We start from the raw sequence: 22,740 nt of genomic DNA, 5'->3' as shown, positions 1-22,740 counted from the left end.
AAAGTTTGTGGGGAACTTGGCAATGAGGGGATCAGGCTGTTACATCCCTACATCCCTAAAATTTTCCATCTCAGAATTCTCAAGGCTAGAAGTCTGAAATCCAGCACTGCCGCTCTCCCTCCAGGGAGCCTAGGGGAAAATGCATTCCAGGTCTCTTCCAGCTTCTGGATGCTGCCCTGGGGTTCCTGGGCTAGTGGCCACATCACTCCAATCTCTGCTCCATCTTCACTAGAATGAGTGGGGCTGTCTCCAAACTTCCTCTGCCTCTGTAAGCATACATATGCTTGCATTTAAAGTCCACCCAGGTATCCTAGGGTACGTTCTTCTTCAGATCCTTAAATTACACATCTTTTGCCATATAAAGTAATATTCACAGGTTCTGGCATTTGGAGGTGGACATAACTTTGGGGGGCCACCATTCATACCACTGCGTGTGTCTTCAGCTGGGATGCACTTTGAAGCATATGGCATCACTTAGAATGTTTTCTTGCATTGCATAATAAAGAAGAGTTTCTTTATTAAACTCTTGTCTTGAGTTTAATAAAGATTGTCGGGTTTATGATCATTTACAGGAATACTGGGGACAGAGAAATAATGTGACAGGACTCTCTAATGAAGCAAAACCAAAACGTGGAACAGTCTTAGGACAACAGATGTGGTATTTGTGTATGTAAATCAATGGCATTGAAAAGGTGAAGGAGGACTGTTCTAGAGTAAAAGAGATTTAAGGACATAAGCTTACCTAATGAAGGACATAATTTGTGATGCTTGTTTGGATCCTAATTCGATCAAAGCAACTCTAAAAAGACCTCTTTGGGTCAATCGGGAGAATCTGATTTTGAACTGGTATTAGGTGATCTCAAGACATTAGAATGAACTTGATGAGCTGTGGCAACGGCATTATAGTTGCGTCAGGCATGTCTTCCTTGGGTCCTGGCTCTGGCCTCCCAGCTCCGTGTTCACTCTAGCTGTTGCTGTTGTGCTCAGAGTTGTGCAGGTGAAACGTGATGGCACCTCCCCTAAACTGCACCACAGATCTCTCACTTTCTGGTCTGGGCTGCTCAGGGCTTCTCTGTGGCCTCCTGAAGGACACCTGTGGGAAATGTTCCACCCATTCTGTCTGGTTCTAAAGCATTCCATTGCACAGCTGGGAGTGTTAAGAGTGTTAACACCCACCCCGTGGGGCATCCCTGACCAAGACGGGATCCAGTGGATAAACACTCCCCATTTCAGTCACTTAAGGCACATTGTGAATGAAATTCTACTGTTCCTGAGGGGGTTCTCAACAGAATCAAGCCCAGGTGCCCCCAGGTGCATCCTTGGATTGGCTTTGCCTCCTCCTGGGGTCCACTCTTCTCAGTTCCACATTGCTCCTTGGGATCACTTCCCAAAATAACAACTTGCATGCAAGTCCTTGTTTTAGGCTCTCCTTTTGGGGGGAACCCAGGCTGAGACTGTGGTTATGACAGAAATTGATCATTTCAAAGACATGCCTACTGAAGTATTTAGAGTTGAAATGTCATGATGCCCAGGTTTTATTTCAACAACACAAAAGCAGAAAGAGAAGGAAAGGGGTAGATGAAGCAAACGTGGTGAAATCATTAGATTGTTGAAAGTGAGTGTCATGTCTATAGGAGAATATTCTTGTGACATTTCCCATGTTAGAGCACATCCATCCTCTTTGCTCAACAGACAAAGGAGGATTTCAGTGCTGTGCCTCTGACTGAGTTAGGAGAATGCATTTGCTTATAATTTCAAAAAATAACAGGCCACGTCATTTTTTTAAATTTGTTTTGCTTTATACGGCCTTATTGACAGTAGTTTCTTCCATTGATACTGACATTTAATTCCCAAGGAGTACTGATATGTATCAATACTATGACGTGATAGTACCTTGCACATTGAACTTGCTTTTCATGTCTCAATTAGACCTTACCACAACCCTGTGGTGTTTTCTCTTTCTTTCCTTTTTCATTTACTTTTTTTTCTCATTATTCTCTCCCTCTCACCCTTCCTCCTGGTTGCTCAATAACAGGTATTTTCACCTGCAGCATCTTTTCCTAATCAATGGGTTGTGGGGGTGTATGGTGTATGGGTCTGTGAAGAAATAGAAAAAAATATATTGGTCTCTGCCTCAATTCCTGGCACAGAACTCCAAAACCCTTTGGAATTTCCCAGGTTATAGGAGCATCTTTTGTTCCAACGAGGCAACTCTTGCTGGGCTCCCGGATAGCCTCAGAATGAGGGCAGGTCACCAGAAAGACTCAGCCATGACTGGAAGCTTGGAACTTTCAGCTCACCCCCCATCTTTTGGGAAGGGGAGAGTGCTGGAGATTGAGTGGAGGATTGATCAGGTCTACATGATAAATCCCTCCATAAAAATCGCAATAGTACTGGGTTCAAACAGTGTCCAGGTTGATGAACGTCACCATGGAGGGGGGCACACCCCAACCCCATGGGGCCAGGAACTCTATGTTCAGGACCCTTCTAGACCTCACCCTATGTATCTCTGAATCTGGCTATTCATCTGTATCCTTTTTCACATCCTGTATTGCATAATATATTGATAGATGTAAGTAAATATTTCCCTGAGTTCTGTGAGTTGTTCTAGCAAATAACCAAACCCAGGAAGGGGGTCATGGGATTTATAGCCGGTTGGTTGGTCAGAAGTACAGGTAACATCCTGGGATTTATGATTGGCACCTGAGGTGGGGGGCAGATGCAGTTTTGTGGGACTGAGCCCTTAACCTGTAGGGACTGCACTCTTAGTGTCAGAATTGAATTGAATTGAATTGAATTGAATTGAATTGAATTGAATTGAATTGAATTGAATTGAATTGTGGGACACACCCAGCTGGTATCAGAAAGAATTGCCTGGTGTGGGGAAAACCTCAGTCCATTCAAAGGGAGAGTTTGGTATTCTAAAGAAAATCAGACCAAATTACTAAAAACAACTGACATGGAAGTATGGATTCATTATAAAGTACTTGATTATAACTCAAAATACAAGTTGTATTTCTAAGCCAGGAAAAAAAATAAGTGAAATCTATTTGAGCTCCAATTCTAAAAAGCAAAATTTTGAAAGTTCAACATGGGGTATTTCCTGTGGCCTCATTGGATAAAAGCAATTCACTTGTTTGATCCAATTCATTCTAACTTGACTATCTGACTAATTTCACATGGCAAGGGCAGAAAGGCCTAGTTTGACTGTGTACCAGGGGTTTTAGTCAGGACTCCTTTTGTTGTAAGAGACAGAAACTGAAGCCAAACCCATGGTATTCATTGGCCAACATAAAACACCCCAGAAGGAAAGAGTGTCCATTCTTAAAGATAACTGGCATCATAGGCCCAAACATCATGAGGAGTCTGTCTCTCTTCATCGCAGGTCTGAGTTTCTCTCAGCTTGACTTCTTTCAAAACACTTTCTTTTACAAAATGAGGAATTTAGGTACTCGGAACTCTAGTATCAGATCCTTAACTTCTCTTGATTAGATGAAAGAGAGCCGTCATCTCTCAGCTCAAATTCTAAAAATATCTAAGATTCTGATAAGGCAGTCCATTGGGGTCCCAGTTCCATTCCTGAACAAATCTCTGGGGCCAAAGAGACTTGCCATGCTTCTTTAGGTTGGGTTCAACTACAAGTGGTTTTATTAACGAAGTTCTCCCAGTGGGAAATGTTAAGGGGATGGAGGAAAGAAAAAGAGGAAAACAGTCAATCAAAACTAATTTCAGATAAGTGCTAGCCAATCTCTGATCTCACAGGGGGCTCTGGAGCATATTCTCATATCAGAGTTTGTCCCCATCTTGAAGGAAGGGAGCCTGGCTTTTGCAACTGCACACTAGTCATTGATCACAGGTTGCCCTGAGGGACTATAATCTCCTAGATAGTTTTAGCTCTGGCTCCCTAGAGGTGAGGCAGCTCTAGTAGTCCAAGGGCAAACCTCTGAAGAAGGTTGCAGGTACCAGCTATTTGCAGCATAGCCCGGGGAGGCTGGGGACTAGGCACACGGCACTGACTGGTGTCAGCTAGAGATGCTCATCCCTGAGTGGCATAATTATTTTGTGATTAATCATGTTGTTTTATGCATCAATAGTTCATTCCTTTTATTGCTGAGAAGCATTCCGCTGTAAAGATACAATTTGTTAATCTGTTCACCTATTGATGGAATCTAGCACTTTTATATATCATATATATTACATTTATATGTCATATTCTTTCACTGGTACTGTAAGGTAGGTTTAATGCCCATTTTACAAAAGAGGCATTTATGCTCAGAGAGATGACCTAAGTTACCTGATAAGTCAGCTCCTAAGTAGTGGAGCTTAGATCTCAGGCTTTTTCCCCTCAGCAAAGCCTATGCTTTTTTCTACTCTCCCCACTCTCCTAAGAACATAAATAGACACCAACTGATTGTTATTCACTTTAATTGGTAAAATGTATATATTCAGAAGTTTTCCAATTTTATGTTCTTACTTAAAAGACTTACCTTTAGCTTTGATGCTTTCTTTATGCCGTAACTGGGAAATAACTAATTCTCTTCTTTCTTTCCTCTCAAAATTAATGAGACAAAGTAATTCAGTAGGATGTTTCCTAGAGATTGCCCAATGATTGGTCATTTTTACTCTACTATACCAAGTCATTTGTCCATTTCACTATTGAGCTAAACAGCTGATGGTTTAAGAAGGCAGCACTAAGTATGTGCCCTATTCAGATGCCTTGAGGTTTCAGACTAAAATGGGAAATGATACTAGATAAAAGCAATGGGAATTTCAGCAGATTTCTCCATGACAAAACCTCACATCTCATTTCTTAGAAAACACCACTGTGCCCACACTGGTACCTTAAATTTATAAATTTACATTTTGGACTTGTGTGTGTCCAATCCCCCCAGTTCAGTTGTAAACTCTTTGAAAGCATCCACCAAACCAACTCTGTATAAAATCTGGATGTCCAAGCTCCAAGTTTTAAAGTCATTCAACCCAGAGTGTAGATGCTCTAACTTGCCAGCCTAAAGTCTTTAGATAAGGAGATGCCTAAGAATACAGTTTGAGAGATTTTACCTATGTTATAATAACTTCATAAAGCAGTGGGAGCTGAAGAGCTCGTTGGACAAGGAGCCAGAAGGAAAATGAGCAAAGTCTAGGTTATTAAGAATGCAGCACATTTTGTTGGAGTTCTGCCCATATCCCTTATGTCCTCACCTCTATCCCCTATGTCTTCACCTCTGTACTCAGAAGGCTACTTACTGAAATCCCTTCAATTCTCTCTGGCTGAGGTCATTTGTCCGCCTTTGAGAACAGGCTTGGCCAGCATGCAGGACAAGCCAAAAGAGCAGAAAGGTTAGTTCCTCTAGAAGCAATCCTCAACTGTTAACAGATTGTTGGTGCATAAACACTCCAGCTCCCTCGCCTCTTGAATGGGATAATTCTGAAGGTGATCTACTTTGTCTCGTAGAGTTTCTCAGTGGCATTGAGCCCCACTTAATGTAACAGTCACCTACTCAGTAAATCACCCATTATTGTCTTCCTTCCATTCTCTGTCTCACTTCCAACACTTCTATCTGTGCTTCCTGGAATCACTTTCCAAATTAACTTCTTGCACTAAAATCCTTGTCTAAGAGGCGGCTACTGGGGAAAGCCAAACAAATCAGACATTAACTAGAGTAGTAACACCAACCACTGTAGCAAGTACCCAGCCTACTGGGTTCAGTGCTTCAAATACATTTACCCATTCAACACCCATAGAGAATGTAAAAGGTAGGTGTTTTTATTCCCATTTGACTAATGAGGAAATCAAGTCTTTGAAAAGTCAAGACTTAATCAAGTTCATGCATTAAGTAGCAGAGTCAGGTCTCCCTCCCCAGGTCTGAGTGACTCCCAACTCTGTTTTATACACTATCAAAACTCTCAGGCCAGCCCCCTTGGAGTCAAGTGCACAATTAATACAAGCTTACCTAGTGGTCCTGGGAAATGTAAACATCTTTTTCTTACTTGGTGGATAGTGCCCAGCAAAGGACTGGGTATGTTGTAGCTTCCAGCAGAAACTAGTGAAATCGAAAAGATTTTTTTATTTGTTGTGACTCTTTTGAAGCCTTGACATGCAGTTTAAAATGAGCATTAGCTCTCCTAGGTGTGTTTGCAGAAGTAATATCAAAATGATACCCTATTCACATTTCTGCCTACCATTTATTCTGGCCTCACTGGTGTGCTGATGAAATTACTATAAGTGAACATTCTCATTCTGTGCTTCTCATTATTGAGGAAGGAAACTCGAGGAGTTCCCAATATATTTTATTTTTTTAATATGATAACACACACACACTGTTTTCCTTGTTCTTGAATATATGCAATTTATCTATCAGAGCAGCTTCCATTTCTTATTCATTCCTATTCTTATTTTTCATGCATATGCCAGAGAGAAGGAATTTTAATCACTGAAGGAGCATTTGTATAATAAAAGCGATCTCTGCAATTCCTTCAGTGAAGAGCAGGAATAAATGATCTGTAGATTCTTAATGCATTTCTCCAAATATGAGTTTCAATTTGCACAGAAGATTCAATAAATTGTTCTGTGTCCCTAAAGACCTACAGATGCCTCAAGGGATATACTGCAAAGGATTCCGTTTAGAAAGAATTTTATGAGTAATATATTCTCTGCACTTGTCTCCCCTCTGTAAATGGCTAACAACATTGAATAATATAAGCATGCTGTTTTTCTTTTCCTTTTAATAAGAGGTCCAGCATGAACGTCCCTCTAAAGTTTTTTGAATTTTTCAGAATTTAGCACAAACTTCATTCAAGGATTTAAAAGCACAACACAACAACAGTTGAGACCAAATGAGACCTTAAACTTGTTCAACAATTAATTAACTTTATACTTATGAAGTAACACCATTACACTTAGTTTTTGTCTGTGGTACCTTTATAATATGCCTATGGCACAAGTATTATATCCATTTCTTAGGCTATAACTGAGGCTCAGAAAGGGTAAGTACTTTATTTTTATTTTTATTTTTTTTAAGATTTTATTTATTTGACAGAGAGAAAGACAGCCAGAGAGGGAACACAAGCAGGGGGAGTGGGAGAGGGAGAAGCAGACTCCCCACTGAGCGGGTACCCCAATGCGGGGCTCGATCCCAGGACCCTGGGACCATGACCTGAGCCGAAGGCAGACGCTTAACGACTGAGCCACCCAGGCGCCCCAAGGGTAAGTACTTTATTAAAGGTCACACAATTATCACAATGTTTTAATGTTACCCACAAGTTTTGTCATTTTTCCCTTCCTTCTCCTAATGTCCTCCATGCTATTCCTTATGTTCCACAAATAAGTGAAACCATATGATAATTGACTTTCTCTGCTTGACTTATTTCACTTAGCATAATCTCCTCCAGTCCCATCCATGTTGATGTAGAAGTTGGGTATTCATCTTTTCTGATGGCTGAGTAATATTCCATTGTATATATGGACCACATCTTCTTTATCCATTCATCTGTTGAAGGGCATATTGGCTCCTTCCACAGTTTGGCTATTGCGGACATTGCTGCTATGAACATTGGGGTGCATATGGCCCTTCTTTTCACTACATCTCTGTCTTTGGGATAAATACCCAGGAGTGCAATTGCTGGGTCATAGGGTAGCTCTATTTTTAAATTTTTGAGGAACCTCCACACTGTTTTCCAAAGTGGCTGTACCAACTTGCATTCCCACCAACAGTGTAAGAGGGTTCCCCTTTCTCCACATCCTTGCCAACATTTGTTGTTCCTTGTTTCGTTAATTTTAGCCATTCTAACTGGTGTAAGGTGGTATCTCATTGTGGTTTTGATTTGTACTTCCCTGATGGCAAATGATGTGGAGCATTTTGTCATGTGTCTGTTAGCCATTTTGTATGTATCTTCTTTGGAGAAGTGTCTGTTCATGTCTTCTGACCATTTCTTGACTGGATTATTTGTTTTTGGGTGTTGAGTTTGAGAAGTTCTTTATAGATCTTGGATACCAGCCCTTTATCTGTTATGTCATTTGCAAATATCTTCTCTCATTCTGTAGGTTTCCTTTTAGTTTTGTTGACTGTTTCCCTTGCCATGAAGAAGCCTTTTTATCTTGATGAATTCCCAATAGTTCATTTTTCCTTTTGTTTCCCTTGCCTTTAGAGATGTGTCTTGCAAGAAGTTGCTGCAGCCAAGGTCAAAGAGGTTACTCCCTATGTTCCCCTCTAGGATTTTGATGGATTCCTGTCTCACATTTAGGTCTTTCATCCATTTTCAGTTTATCTTTGTGTATGATATAAGAGAATGGTCCAGTTTCATTCTTCTGCATGTGGCTGTCCAATTTTCCTAGCACCATTTATTGAAGAGACTGTCTTTTTTTCCATTGGATATTCTTTCCTGCTTTGTTGAAGATTAGTTGACCATAGAGTTGAGGGCCCATTTCTGGGCTCTCTATTCTGTTCCATTGATCTATGTGTCTGTTTTTGTGCCAGTACCATACTGTCTTGATGATCACAGCTTTGTAATATAGCTTTACATCGGGCATTGTGATGCCCCCCGCTTTGGTTTTCTTTTTCAACATTCCCTTGGTGATTCGGGGTCTTTTCTGGTTCCATACAAATTTTAAGATTGTTACAGCTCTGTGAAAAATGTCAATGGTATTTTGATAGGGATTGCATTGAATGTGTAGATCACTCTGGGCAGCATAGACAGGAAATGCTGCATTTTAAATGACATTCATCTCTCCCTTGGAGAAAGAGTAATGCTCAGCATACACTATTTGCTTCCCCCTTTAGGGGACCAGACTCAGTGGAGGGTGAGTGTTGAAGCTGATGAAATAAAAACAGATTCAAAGGAAAATGTCAAAATTTAACTTCTGTGATGGTTAATTTTATGTGTCAACTTGACTGGTCCACAGGGATTTGGATTTGGTTAGACATTATTTCTGGGTGTGTCTACAGGGGTGTTTCTAGATGAGATTAACAGTTGAATCGGTAGACTGTGTAGAGCAGATTGTCCTCCCCAGCAGGCGTGGGCTTCATTCAATCCACTGAAGGGCTGAATACAACAAAAGGCTGAGTAAGAAAGAATTGTCTGTCTCTACTTGACTGTCTTCAAGCTGGGATATCAGTCTTCTGCCTTTGGACTTGAACTCACACTGGCTCTTATACCATTGGCTCTCCTGGTTCTCAGGCCCTTGAACTTGGACTGTAATTATACCATCAGGTCTCCTGGATGTCCAACTGGCTAACTGCAGATCTTGGAGTTCTCAGCCTCCATAATCATGTGAACTAATTCCTCATAATACATACATACATACATATATATTTATATTTATAAATATAATGCATAAATATAACCATCCTGTTGGTCCTCCAGAGAGCCTAGACTGATGTGGCTGGGTTCATAGTGACAGAGAGTGGTGAGGACCTAGAGCAATGAGTGGGCTACTTGGACAGTTCTTTATATGGTGACATTTATCCTGGGAAATTATTGCAGTTGGAGGCAATCCCCTTCTCAGCCTGACCAATTCTGAAATTTAAAGCATCATTGCCCCAGAGTTGATGAGTGATACCTTCCAAAAACACTAGAGGAATCCAAAATGCCAGTAATGTACAATGAGAAGCACAAGAGTTAGAAAGACCATTTTGAGTGGGCCTGATCAGGGCATCCCCTCTTGTAAAAAAGCCCCATTTGTGATGGCTTGCCTATGAAATTAAAGAGAAAGGGGCATATCCTAGAAGATTCCTAGGTTTCTGATTGCAAACCAGATGGCTAGTTGGTGGTGGCCATCACTGAAAAGGGGACATAGGTTTAGCAGAGAAAGATCCTTGGTTAAGTCATGTTGATCTTGAGATGCCTTTGAGATATCCAAAAAGGAGATGTCAAAAAGGTGATGAAATATGTGGTCACTACTAGGCTAGAAGAGTACATATGTGGGCCACCTGCAAAAAAGTCAATGCCGAAGCTGTGACTGTGGAGGAAATTGTCCAGGGAGGGCGTAAAAAAGAAGCCCTAAAGTTCCCAAGGAATTCCTATAGCTGATGGGCTGATAGAGGAGGATAAACCTGAAAAGGTGACAAGAACCTTTTGGGAAATCATAAGATGATGACGTTTGAGCTCCTACTCGAAGGATAATTAAGCTTCTGACTAGAAATAGTAGGACAGACATTCAGGGATGGAGGGGACGTAATGAACTAAATCACTCAGGACAACCTGAGCAGGGCAGATGTATAGAAGAGCAAGTTACAGTTTGATTGTTGAGCCTGAGAGGGAGACAGGACGACAAAGGAGATGGCTGCCATATGATGAGCCGTCTCCAATGTCATTGTTAGGGTTTGTACTCATTCAGCAGATACATGGTTTTTAAACTCAGGAGGCTGAGTGTCAGGGCTGTGGACATCCTGTCTACACCTCAACAGCAGCGCCTTCACTTTTTCTTTTTAGATGTGGCTAAGACAGTATTTTGAGATCTAAATCTGTGTTATTTTTCCTCTGTATTTCACTCCATTCAAATAGAGATTTGCTCTGTGCTCAATTGCCTGTTCTGTTTTTCCATTCGTAGAGTCCAGGGGTTGGAAACATAAATTGCCTAGAAGCACTAGGCAGGTAATGCAAACAGGTGAGTGGATTGGGTACAGGAAAATTAAGGAATGATGAGGTCTGTGGTAAACTGGAGAGCACTTTTCTACTTCAAAGGATTCAGATTTAAGTTTAAACAAACAAAAATACTGTGCAAGCCACACAAACCTTGTCTGGGCCTGTTTATGACCCCAGGACTAAACTTTGGAAGAAATAGCTAAAGAAGGGGGTAAAAAAGTAAAAGGTACAAAATTTACAGGTGTACTAGAATGTGCTAAAGAAGCAAAGGAGAGATGAAGTGACCACCCTTAGGACTGCCAGTGAAACAGTAACAAGTTACAGCCCAAAACCAGAGTAGGTTTTTGAAGAGGAGAGTATATAATCAGAGCTGTGTTTGGGGAAGATGCATCTGTGTAGGTTGGGTGGGAAGAGAAAAGGGGCTATGAGATCATTTCAGGTGTACAGTGATTCTGATGAGAGATGAAAGGGGCTTGAATTAGGAAAGAAGCCTTTGAAATACAGAGGAGGGGCATGTCGTAGATGACACTGTGGCCAACCCCCAAACTGGGGGATGCAGAGTTAGGTTTGGTAATTAAATGAAATCTTAACTCTGCTGGCTTATTTAGGCAATGGTGCCTTAACAAATAAGAATTTAAAACCCTAACTTAGATGATAAAATAATATCTATTTTCAGTCCTGTCAGTTTACCTCTACCAATTTATGAAGACTTGGGAACATTTGCCATCAGGCTCTGCCAGTGGTTTCAACCAGGGATGATTTTGTCTCCCAGGGGACACTTGGCGATGTCTGGTTATCACAGCTGGGGGATGCTACTGGCATCTTGTGCAGAGGCCAAAGATGTGGCTAAACATTCTATGTGCTCAGATAGCCCTCCACCACAAAGAATTATCCAGCCTAAATGTCAGTTGTGCTGAGGTTGAGAAACCCCGGGCTTTGTGGAACAGCCTGAGAAAAAAACATTCCCATTACCGTATGAAACGTATATCCTAAGTCTGTGTATTGATGCATACTTTTCTATAAAGATGTTTGTTAGATTGGACAGTGAACTTTTTCAAGCCAACTGTTTCTTACCTCTGAATTTCTAGAACTCAGCACATCATAGATGCTCAATAGTTACTCAGTGAACGAAAGATGAAACTATAGCTAGTATTTACTGAGCTCTTATCATGTGTTGGGCACTACTTTAATATCTGACTTCATAATAACTCAAAATTAGGTACTATTTTTATTACTTCATTTTACAGATGAAAACAAGAAGATTGGAGAGGAAAGTCGCTTTCTAGAAACAAAAGGAGCCAGTACTGGGAACCTTACGTATCTGACTCTAATTTTTGTTTTATTTTCCATCACACGGTACCATATTGTGGCCATTTAACATGGACCCAAATTGTGCTGGCCACAATCAAATTTCCAATTACCCAAATGCTGGAATAAATGCCTTTATAAGCTTAATAAACTACCCTCTCCCACTTTTTTTGTTTTGTTTATTGCCACTCTCTAAACTTGCTATTACTATATGCACATTGAATTTATAAAGTACCATATTAGTCAGGAACATTCTATTTTTTTATAGCACAAACATTTCCAGATGCATTCCTGGGATTTATGCATTAATAGCACCAGTTGGATGGTGTGTTTCATATTATTTCAGTAGATAAGAAATCCTTAAAAGGAGGCTTGATGATAACAGTGAGCAAGGATTGCCACTCCTCTCCCCATTTAAAAAAATCCATTCTATTATTTGGGGGTGAAATGTAAACCAGCACATTTTCATTTCATTCCCTGCCTATATTGTTCTCTCAGTAACTTTTTTCAGGAGGGAAAATAAAAGTTAACTGAGATGGGGAAAATTCAATAGCAATGTACAGTAGACTCTGAAGAATGTATACTGTCACTTACCACCATTTGGCTGTCTGATGGTTGATTGCTTTCTGAAAGCTCTGAGAACAGGAGATCAATATGCTGCAAAAGTCTGTTTTAGCATTGTGGAAACTTTTACCACACTCTAGTGCTATCAGCAGGTGGCTAGAATAGACGAATCCTGCTAAAAATCCATAAAAAAACCTTCTGCATTTGCCACCACCTGGCCCCAATCTACCTTTCCCATCTTATCTTTTGTCCCCATCTACATTCCTACCTCATAATGCCAAATATTATTGACTGAACATGCCCTAAATATTCACCTGCCAGGACATTCAGATCTATTGGTCTTAAGTATCCTACTCTCCTAGGTGAAGACCAGTTAGTTCTTCAAAACCAAACTCAAACCTCATGTCACATGTGAGGCTTCTCCTCAGCTGCTTCTCTCTGACCAGCCCATATTCATTCATTCATTCATTTATTCATTCACTCACTCAACCAAGTTTTCCTGAGCTCTATATCAGGTACTATTGAGAGAGTAGCGAACAACACAGAGATGGTTCCAACCCTCATGGAGCTTACAGCTTAAGCGAATCCAGGAAAAATTAATTACTGCCTTTCTTGGCACTGTTGCTTTTCTGTCTCTACTTGTATTCTATTATGTCTTTATTTTTAATTATGGGCACACCCCTAAGCATCATGGGCAATTTAATATCTTATTCATCTTTTTGTTCCCATGGTCACATCCAGTTCTTCCCACACATGAGACACTCAATCAACTTGTGTATAGGAGAGTCAGATTTTCTATGTGATACCTCAGAAAAACCCAGTAAATGAATAAAAGACTCCTATGGCTTTAAGCAATATCCTGATACCAATCTCTCCCTTCTCTCCAACCATTGTTCCAGATTTGTAGTAGAAAAATAAGGAAACAGAATTGTCCCTACAGGAGCACATGGTTTCTTCTGGTGTTAACCACCCCAGGATTTAACCTCATTTCATTCTGCATCTGTGCTATCCAACACATATGGCTGTTCAGCATCTGAAGTATGACTAGTCTGAGTTGAGATGTGCTGTCAATGAAATCCAGTGGATATCTGATAAATACTTTTGTATTTATTACATATCAAAGAGATAATGTTTTGATCATATTGAATTAAATAAACTATATTATTAAAATTAGTTGTACCTGTTTCTTTTTACTTTTTAAAATGTGGCTATTAGAAAATTTTTAATTGCATATGTGGCTGGCAATATACTTCCATTGCTACATATTTTTACTGGATATGCTGTTCTAGATTCTTGCCCTCCCAATGTTCTGACCTGAAACAATTCCTTTTGGGGAACTCCCACATCCTCCTGGCATCTGGGGTGAAAGTCCTTCATGCTGGCATTTTTTATATCTAGTGTTTTACCCAGTACCTTGGTGTCATAAAGTGTCATACTATCTATGCTTGGCAAAACACAAGGGTCTGGATTCTTGCCTTTGTTTTCCCCAAGACTCCTCCTGTCAGCTCTGCAAGGGCTTCCCAGTTATCCTCTTGGAAATATCTGGTCTTACAGGATATCTGTCTCTTTCCCTGGGGTAGTCTGCCTCAGCTTCTTCACCTAACCTTAATGGCAGAAGAGCTGCAGATGGGGGAAACTAGCTCCCTCCCAACAAGGAAAATACAGTTTGATATTTGAATCAAGTATTTTCTCCATATTTATTTATTGATTAAATTAAAATTTTAAGACCCCAAACCATTTTGGAGTCCATATCATGAGAAATGAAACTTGATTTTATTCTCTTTCTCATGGTCCAAAGGCATGGAAGGAAACCATATTTTGTTACTGTCTCTTTCTCTTGCAGTGCTATAGGATTTTTCAGAGATAAAATGTTGCAGTAAGCCCCACAAGGACACAGGCTTTCTTGAAAAGTAAGGAAACAGAATTGTCCATACAAGTCAACTCAGTGGGTAAATATTAGTTTTGTGGACCCAGAGTGACTCAACCAGTAAGCCCAGCCATTCACAATTTTCCCAGGATTTAAAATCTTAAGCCATGAGAATTCTGACTTTTCTCCTGCAAAAGGATGGAATGAAGGGATCTCCTGTAGGATTACTTGTTGTTCATATATCATGCCTCTCAGGGGGTTCCAACTCAAGACAATGACATAGGAAGATCCTGAAGTCACCTCCTCCCAGAGATACACCGAGTCTACAGTTACAAATGGGACAATTTCCTCTTAAGAAAACCTAAACCTGGCTGAGTGATGAATATACATTGGGCCAACGAGAAGAAAACCATACTGAAGTGGGTAGGAGAAGCTATTCTCCTACTATTCTCCTACTATTATAGATCACTATTATAGATCTTCTGAGTATAACAACCCATGACAAGGAGAAAACTCAAAACCTGGAGCTCCTCCCCAAGGAGCAAAGGATTTGAATTCCACATGGAGAACCTCAGCTTTTAGGACCTGTGCTTGAGAGATGATCCCCAAAACATCTACCTTTGGAAACAAACGGAGTTTGTGTCTTAAGACCTACAGGACTGTAGCGATCTGAGAGAGAGCTCCCAAAAGGTCCATGCTCTTGGACTTACCCTCCCAAGGACCCAGCTCAGAGGTAGCATATTGCACCCAGACTTAAAGTGAAGGAAGCTTACCTACTTATATTAAAGTCCCAGCTGGAAGGGCAGGCATCTAATTTAATACACATATCTAAGAGCTTCCAGAACACTCTCCAGGGATGGAGACTGGCATTGTCCATCTTGGCACTCTCCCTCTGCTTTGCTCCAGCTCACCAGTATCTCCCCAAAAGGAGAGTATATACTTGTCTAGTGTCCTAGTTTTTGCAACTGCTGCCCAAAGGACACTGCTAGATCACCTGACCAATGAAACTTATGCTTGTGGTCCTACAGGAGTGTATGTATTTGTATACTTTCAAAAGTTGCTACCTGAGGGTCTGGCTTCCAAGTAGTCTGAGGGACACTAACAGATCTTGGCACAGCCCCGACTACTGGAAGCTATTAGGAATATAATAAGCCACTTGGACAAGCACAAAGATTTGAGAGATGACAACGAGTGGAGTAGGGTTAAATGACAAGGGTCACCTCGTATGCAAGGCCCCTCCTTCAAGACTGGGAGAGGTGGTTGTTTCATGTACTGTATAGAGCCCTACAGAGAATCAAGCAAAATGAAGAAATGGAGGATTATGTTCCAAATGAGAGAACAAGAAAAAATTTCAGAAAAAAAAACTTGATGGAATGGAGATAAGTAATTTATCTGATAAAGAATTCAAAATAATAATCATAAAGATGCTCACTGAACTGGGGAGAAGAATGGGTGAACACAGTAATAACTTCAACAAAGAGATGGAAAATATGTGAAAGTATCAAGTAGGGGTGCCTGGGTGGGTCAGGCGGTTAAGTGTCTGCCTTTGGCTCTGGTCGTGATCCCAGGGTTCTGGGATCGAGCCCACATTAGGCTCCCTATTCGTGGGAAGCCTGCTTCTCCCTCTCCTCCCCGTCCATGTTCTCTCTCTCTCTCTCAAATAAATAAATAAAATCTTAAAAAAAAGAAAGTACAAAGTAGAAGTCACAGAGCTAAAGAATACAATAAATCAACTTAAAAATATACTGGAAGGGTTCAACATCAGACTAGATGAAGCAGAAGAAGGAATCCGTTGATTTGAAGACAAAGCACTGGAACTCAACCAATCAGAGTAGCAAAAAGAAAAAAATGATTTTGAAAATGTAAAGATAGCTTAAGGGGCTTATGGGACAAGTTCAAACAGATTAATGTTCACATTATAGGGATCCCAGAAGGAGAAGGAGGGGTCAGAAATCTTGTTTGAAGATATAACGGATGAAAACTTCCCTAATCTGGGGAAGGAAAGAGACATCCAGATCCAGGAATCCCAGAGAGTTCCAAATAAGATGAAATTAAAGAGACCCACACAAAGAAACATTATAATTTTTTTTGAGAAGATAACTGCCAATTGTTATTTAATGTTGACTCTAAAATTTAGAGCATGAGAAAGAGTTGGATAATAAAAAGTAAGGAAAGATTTTATTTATATATATATCACATTACATTACATTACAACAAAACAAATAAAGAGAATAGCCTTCCTGTTCTATTATATTTTAATAGTGAAATGGGTGGTCAAAAGGTACAAACTTTGATTTGTAAAATAAATAAGTCCTGAGGCTGTAATGTACAACACAGTGTCTATAATTAATAACACTGTATTGTATGTTTGAAAATTGCTGCGAGAGAAGATGTTAAAAATTCTTATCACAAAATAAGAAAAAACTTGTGATCATTTCACTATATATATAATAATTAAACATATAAAAGACATAATAATTAAAATGTCAAAAGTTAAAGGCAAGGAGAGAAAACTAGAAGAAGCAAGAGACAAATCACTTGTTATGTACAAGGGAACCCTCCATTAGACTATCAGCAGATTTTCTGGAAGAAACTTTACAAGTCAAGAGAAAGTGGCATGATATATTCAAAGTGTTTAAAGGAAAACTCCAAACCAAGAATACCTAGCAAAGTTATCATTCAAAATCGAAGGAGAGATAGTTTTCCAGACAAGCAAAAGCTAAAGGAATTCATCACCGCTAAATCAGTCTTACAAGAAATGTTAAAGGGTCTTCCTTAAGCAGAAAAGAAAGCCTACTAATTGGTAACAAGAAAATACAGGAAGGAATAAATATTACCAGAAAGGTAAATACATAGTAAAGGTAGTAAATTAATCTCTTATAAAACTAGAATGAAGATTAAAAGGCAAAAGTGGCACAAATAATTATGAAAACAATGATTAGTTAATGGATATACAAGCAAAATGTGACATCGAAAATACAAAGCACAATGCATGAGATGGGAAATAAAAATGTTGAGCTTTACAATTAGGTCAAATGTAAGTTACCAATTAAAATAAACTACTAGGGATTTAAATTGTTATATGTAAGCTTCATGGTAACCACAAAACAAAAACCTATAGCAAATACACAAACAATAAAGAAAAAGGAATATCAGTATACTACTAAAGAAAGTCATCAAACCACAAAGTAAGAAAGCAAGAGAAAAAGAAAGGAACATAGCAAAAGAAAGAACCTGGACCACTATCTGACATTATACACAAATATTAACTCAAAATAGATTGAGGACTTAAATGTAAGACCTGAAATTATAAAACTCCCAGAAGAAAACAGTGGTAATCTCCTTGACTTAGGTCTTGGCAATTTTTTTTGAATCGGATACCAAAAGCAGAAGCAACAAAAGCAAAAATAAATAAATGAAACTCAACATTACTGAAAAGCTTCTGTACAGCGAAGGAAACCATCAACCAAATGTAAAGGCAACCTACTGAATGGAAGATAATATTTGCAAATCATATATCTTATAAGGGGCTAATATCCAAAACTATAAAGAACTTATATAACACAATAGCAAAAAACAAAAAATCTGATAAAAAATGGGCAGATCTGAACTGATACTTTCCCAAAGAAGACATACAGATGGCTAACAGAAACATGAAAAGATGCTCAACACCATTAATCATCAGGGAAATGCAAATCACAACCACAATGAGATATCACTAGTCAGAATGGCTAGTATCAAAAAAATAAGAAATAACAAGGTTTGGCCAGGGTGTGGAGAAAAGGGAACCCTTGTGCATTGTTGGTGGGAATGTAAATTGGTGCAGTCACTGTGGAAAACAGTATGGAGGTTCCTCAAAAAATTAAAAATGGAAATACCATGTAATCCAGCTCTTCCAACTTCTGGGTATTTATCCAAATAAAATGAAAATATAACTCTAAAAGATACATGCACCCATGTGTTCATTGCAGAATTATTTATAATAGCCAAAATATGGAAACAACCTAAGTGTCCATCAATGGATGAATGGATAAAGAAAATATTGTATATATAAACAATGGAATATCCTTCAGCCATAAAAAAGAATGAAATCTTGCCATATGCAACAACATGGAACTTGAAGATATTTTACTAAATGAAATAAGCCGGACAAAGAGAAATATATCATCTCTCTTATATGTGGAATCTGAAAATAAAACAAAACAAACAAAACCAAACAAAAACAGAAACCACACTCATAGAGAGCAGAGAACAGATTGGTAGTTGCCAGAGGAAGGGGGTGGGTGGTGGGAGAAATACATAAAGAGGGTACAGATATATTTTTAAATGTTTTAAAAAAGAAAAACAAACAAACAGAACACAATTCAATACGAAATATTTCCTTCCTTCAATATTCCACTCGTTATGAGATTGTATTGCACACAGGCTGTCATTATTAAAGCTTCTTGAATGCATCCTTTTGAAAATATCACTTAAAAAATCTTTATTGTATTTCATAAAATGTCAAATGATTGCCCATGGATGCTTGCCCTGCCCTTTTAATTCCTAATGCATATAGTACTATCAATAAGCTGCGCCCCCCCTCCCCCCCCACCCAACCCCTGTATTGTTTATTCCATTTGCCTCCCTGGCAAATGTGACGGCTGTTATTTTCCTCAAATGAGTTAAAATTGTGAATTACATCAGTTCATCACAGCCAAACCTCTTCTTGATTGCAGAACTCAAATGTCCCCCCTCTAAATTAAAATGAAATTCATAAAGTGCTGCCAACTGTTTTTCCAACGCTTCCAAAATGGAATATATCCAAAATGCTATGGAACATTCTGATAGATTACGCCACATTAAGAGACATAAACATTTAAAATCACTTACATCTTCTTTGCTGTTTGGGAGAAACTTTAACATTGAGTCATGGAGGTGGTGGGTGAGGATGAGCGTCTATCTGTTGATGGCTGTTTGTATTCCTTTGAAGGTAAGGATGGGTTTTGCCAATTTTCAGTAGTACACCACTGAGATTTCTGTTATTTGTGATCAGGTACCAGAAGCTGCATTGCCTGAGAGAGGACAGGGGTATTAGGGATGGTCATTTAAAAATATTAATGGTTTATTTTTTTACAGCAGTTTTATTCAGAGCAAAATAGAGAGGAAAACACTGAGATTTCCCATATACTCCCTGTCCCCACATATGTACAGCCTTCCCCATGATCGACACCCCCCACCAGAATGATAGATTTGTTACATTTGGTGACCCTACATTGGCACACTTTAATCACCCAAAGTCCATAGGGCTCATTCTTGGTGCTGTACACTCTGTGGGTTTGGACAAATGGATAATGATATATATGCATCCTTATGGTATCATACAGGGTAGTTTCACTGCCTGAAAATCCTCTGTGCTCTGCCTATTCATCCTCCTACCACCCTTTCCCTTCCAGATGCTGATAACCACAGGTCTTTTTACCGTCTCCATAGTTTTGCTTTTTCCAGAATGTCATGTAGTTGGAATCCTACAGTATGTAAACTTTTCAGACTGGCTTCTTTTACTTTTTTTTTTTTTTTTAAGATTTTATTTACTCGTCAGAGAGAGAGAGAGAGAGACAGAGGCAGGCAGAGGGAGAAGCAGGCTCCCCGCTGAGCAAGGAGACTGATGTGGGACTCGATCCCAGGACCCTGGGATCATGACCTGAGCTGAAGGCAGAGGCTTAACCAACTGAGCCACCCAGGCGTCCCTGGCTTCTTTTACTTAGTCCTATGCGTTTAAAGTTCCTCCATGTTTTTGTTGTTGTTGTTGTTGTAGATGGCTTGATAGCTCAGGGTTTTGTTTTTGTTTTCATTTTGTTTTGTTTTTATTACATGGAATAATATTCCATTGTTTGGATGTTTCACAGTTTATTATCCATTCAGGTAGTGAAGGACATCTTGATTACTTCCAGTTTCGGCAATTATAAAAAAAAAAGGTGCTATAAACATCACTGTGTAGTTTTTGTACAGACATAAATTTTCAACTCCTTTGGATAAATATCAAGAAAAATGATTGCTAGATTGTATGGTAAGAGTATGCTCATTTAGAGAATAAATCACCAAACTGTTTCCCAAAGGGGTGGTACTATTTTGCATTTCCACTAACAATGTAAAAGAGTTCCTGGGGCTCCACATCCTCATCAGCATTTGGTGTTTTCAGTGTTCTGGATTTGGCCATTCGAATAGGTGTTTAGTAGTACCTGATTGTTGTTTTAATTTGCATTTCCCTGATGACATATGAAGTGACAGAGTCATTTTAATAGCCATTTGATCTTGTGCTTTTTTTGAACTTCAGCATCCTTGTTTGTAAATTACAAATGACAATACATGTGCAGAAGAATGAAACTGAATCATTTTCTTTCACCATACACAAAAATAAATTCAAAATGGATGAAAGACCTAAATATGAGACATGAAACCATCAAAATCCTAGAGAACACAGGCAGCAACTTCTTTGACCCTGGCTGTAATAACTTCTTACTAGGCATGTCTCTGGAGGCCAGGCAAACAAAAGCAAAAATGAACTATTGGCAATTCATCATGATAAAAACTGCACAGTGAAGGAAACAATCAACAAAACTAAAAGGCAGCTTACAGAATGGGAGAAGATATTTGCAAATCCAATAAAGGGTTAGTATCTAAAATCTATAAAGAACTTACCAAACTCAATACCCAAAAAACAAATGACCCAGTTAAGAAATGGACAGAAGACATGAATAGACATTTTTCCAAAGAAGACATCCAGATGGCTAACAGACACATGAAAAGATGCTCAACATCACTCATCATCAGGGAAATACAGATTAAAACTACAATGAGATACCACCTTACACCTGTCAGAATGGCTAAAATGAACAACACAGGAATCAACAGATGTTGGCGAGGATGTGGAGAAAGGGGAACCCTCCTACACGGTTGGTGGGAATGCAAACTGGTGAGGCCACTCTGGAAAACAATATGGAGGTTCCTCAAAAAGTTAAAAATACCCTACAATCCAGTAATTGCACTACTAGGTATTTACCCAAAGAATACAAAAACACAGATTTGAAGGGGTACATACAACCTGATGTTTATAGCAGCATTATCAACAATAGCCAAACTATGAAAAGAGCCCAAATGGCCATCGACTGATGAATGGATAAAGAAGAGGTGGTTGTGTGTGTGTGTGTGTGTGTGTGTGTGTGTGTGTGTGTGTGATGGAATATTATTCAGCCATAAAGAAGAATGAAATCTTGCCATTTGCAAGGACACAGATGGAGCCAGAGAGTATTATGGTAAGTGAAATAAGTCAGTCAGAGAAAGACAAATACCCATATGTTTTCACTCAAATGTGGAATTTAAGAAACAAAACAGATGAACATATGGGAAGGAAAAACAAAGAGAGAGAGAAGCAAACCCCATAAGAGACTTTTAACCATAGAGAACAAACAGGGTTGATGAAAGGAGGTGGGTGGGGGATGGGCTAATTGGGGTCCGGGTGTTAAGGAGGGCACTTGTTAGGATGAGCACTGGGTGTTACATGTAAGTGATGAATTACTAAATTATACCCCTGAAATCAAAAATAGGTAAATAAATAAGTAAATTTTAAAAAATGACAGTACATGTCTTGCTGGATTTGGGGGACAATCATAAATAACAAATGTAAAGCATATTGGTCAAAACAGTCTCTCAACAAGGAAGCTATTGTGAGGATCCACAAAACGACAATATCCAAGTTCCCCACAAGCCAGGTCCCATGGTCTTTTGGATTTCATGAACTAAAAAAAATTCAATTTTTGTTTTGATGGAGCTGAAAGAAAGCTGGCAAAATTTATCTTGTTAAGTGAAGACAATGAAGAAGAATGCCAAGCCAACCATCAGTAACTCTCATCATTTCTTTTAGAAGAAATAAACTTTGCAACAATAAAAAAGAAGGGCATAATCTAAGAAAGAACACTATCCTTTAAATTAAATGAATGCAGCTTTGTGAAAAAAGTCCTCACTTTTCATTTCACTTTGAATGGTAAAGAAATTCATCTGAAACAGGCACTGCTTGAGCAGATGAATCTTCAGGGAAGCCTGGAACCCCTTTCTGTGTTCACTGTCATAAGCCATGTTTCCCTCCAGTGGCTGAGCTCCTCTTGTTTTCTGAATGATTGACCTGTCAGTCTTACTAAGGAAATATGATGACGGTGAGGGTTTTTCTTCCTCTACAGAGGTTGAGTTTAAATTCCCCTCTCAAATGCGTGCCTGTCAGGCTTTGGTGCTTTCTGATCTATTTTCAGTGGCTCTCCATCTGACCTGAAAACACGCATATGGTTGCTTGTTCGCTGATGTTCCCGTCTGTACAGACCTGCTTGTATTCTCAGATTCAACACATTCTATTTTATCAACCTTTGTTTTCTCTTCCCATTTTC

The sequence above is a fragment of the Halichoerus grypus genome, chromosome 1 (genome assembly GCF_964656455.1).
Source record: "Halichoerus grypus chromosome 1, mHalGry1.hap1.1, whole genome shotgun sequence".
NCBI lineage: Eukaryota > Metazoa > Chordata > Mammalia > Carnivora > Phocidae > Halichoerus > Halichoerus grypus.
Note: the sequence above shows the minus strand (reverse complement) of the source record.